The following is a 2,547-nucleotide window of genomic DNA, read 5'->3' as shown; positions in this document are numbered from 1 at the left end:
TTTTTCTCCGGTTTGTGGGAGAAATCGCGTCCGGGCCGCCCTGCATTAGATGTAGCTGACCGCGTTGAATGACTTCTGCGGTTCGGACAGCGCGGTCCGGACTGTTGAGGTTTGCTGGTCCGCCTTGAAGATGCCCTTAAGGCTCTAATTTTAAAGTTTCATGTACGACCAATGGCAGGCCTCTCCTATATATTTTTAAGGGTCTTTTACATCTGTGTCCCTAACTCGAACCCATTATTCACATTTGCCCCTAATTCGAAAGCCTGCTCAAAAATGCCCCTCCACCATTAAGTGCCCTTACAGAAATGCCCTTCTGCGCCATTACCGTCCTAAAAAAAATAGCAAAAAATCTAAAAAATCTGAAATTTGGTGGGATCAAAGATACTCAGGTTCACAAGATGCGTGCAAATTTTCGTGCTGTTTGGACATTCCAGGAGGTCATGGCAAAGAAAAAACAGTAAATATATATGCTCGTGGACAGTAAATTCAAAAAAATATGAAAAATTTTGGCATCGAAGAGGCTCGGATCTGCAAGGTGCGTGCAAATTGTTGTTGTGTTTGGACACTGTAGGAGCTCGTGGAGAAAAAACAAATTTTGGCTCGGGAAAAAACTTTGAAAAAAATGACTATTTTGTTTTTTTGCTAGAGCTCCTCGCATGTTATTTGATCACAAAAACTTGCAAGCACCTTGTCCACCCAAGCCTCTTCGATGCCAAAAAGTTTCATTTTTTTTTTGAATTTTCTTGCTATTTTATTTCAAATTTACTGTTCACATGAGTACAAATTAACTGTTTTTCCTCGCCACGAGCTCCTGGAATGTCTAAATAGCACGAAAATTTGCACGGACCTTGCGCACATGAGTAATTTCGATCTCATAAAATTTAGATTTTTTTTGCTATTTTCTGTAGGACGGTCAAAGCTCTTTGACTGAACAGTAACGGCGCAGAATGGCATTTCTGTAAGGGCACCTAACGGTGGAGGGGCAAATTTGAGCAGGCTTTCGAATTTGGGGTATATCTGATTAGGTGGTTTGAGTTAGTGACATAAATGCAAATGACCGTATTTTTAAAATGAACTCGATACACGGACAGTGAAGATGAAATTAATAAGCTGCTTCCCCGCAAAAAAAAAGGAAATTAATAAGCTGCTGAGGTTGATTAGTGGAAACAGAGATCTTTCCACCCATGAAATTGAATAGGTCGAACCAATCGGCCACAAGATAGACATGCATTGATCGATGGATCGATCCATATACTTTAATCGGATGTAGCTGAAATTTCCTTGCACGCATGGGAACATGAATATACTCCAGATCAGGTATCGGATCGTCGACATGTATCTTTATTAAAAAAAAATCAAGGGTATGCAAATTGCGTACCTTAGCTTTATAGAAGGAGAGAAATAAGACATACAACAACGTCTACCATTCGCTACGGAGAACGAAGGCGACCAACTCCACACCCCGTTCGTACAAGGATAACCAAACACAACAACACGGCTACGACACAAAAAGCCTACCCAACACCGAGCCCCTTGCCGCGTCTCGGCCGACACCGAAGAACAGCAACTCCAGCTTCCTTGGAGTAGCCAGCGACAACCGTACATGGCGCCAAAGGAAAAAGATCCGGGTAGCGGTGAACACCGGAGGAGCGCATCATGGGACCTCGAGTCTCCCAGCACAATGCTCCCAACAGAGTAACAACCTCAAAGACGTTGCCATCATGCCGATCCTACGAATCAAGGCTTTCGCCCCGGAGACAGCTGCCGATACGAGGTCGCGAGGAAGATGGCGTTGCACTCGGCGAAGCCCCCGGGAAGGTGAATGACACCCGCAGGTGCCATCAATGCCGGTCCGGCCACAACCGAACAGGATTTTCATCCGTAGCTCTGCACATCTCCAAGTCTCCAAGATCCCGGCCAGTCCTGATCAGATGCCTCGCACCACCGTCACCGCAACAACTTGCCATCGAAGCCCCCCTCACTGCCGAGGGAACACGCCTAAAGCCATCGCCTTCAACATCGACTAGGAGAAGCAGCATCCACCGAGCGGTGCAAAGCCAGTTCCGCCACGGTGGCCTTCACCCACGCCAGGGGACTACCACCAGAATGGATCCGACCCGCACCTCCGACCACCCTCCGACACCCACACCGCCAAGGCATCGCCGCACGCCTCACACGGCAGCAACCGAACGCCCGCTGCCCGCCAAGACCCTTCCTGGCAAGGCCTCGCAGCGCCGCCGCCACCATGGCTGCGCTCGCACCGCCGCCACCGCCAGTGCCAGTGCACCACCTGCATCCTCCATCCTGCTATGCTCCACGCAAAGATCCAGAGACAACCGCCGCACTCCCTGCAGTGAGCACCTCAGGGACGCCGGCCAGCGCCGAAAACGCACCAGATCCGGCCCGAGATCCTCGGATCTGCACGGATCGGCCCACTCGAACTGGCCAGGCACGAACTCCCTCGCGGCGAGGAGCACCAACCCGCAGCCGGCCTGCGCACTCCACCGCGACGCCCTGCACCACCTCCCGCCAGCGCGCATCTCCGCC

This window comes from Triticum aestivum, chromosome 5D, assembly GCF_018294505.1.
Source record: "Triticum aestivum cultivar Chinese Spring chromosome 5D, IWGSC CS RefSeq v2.1, whole genome shotgun sequence".
NCBI classification, from domain to species: domain Eukaryota; kingdom Viridiplantae; phylum Streptophyta; class Magnoliopsida; order Poales; family Poaceae; genus Triticum; species Triticum aestivum.
Note: the sequence above shows the minus strand (reverse complement) of the source record.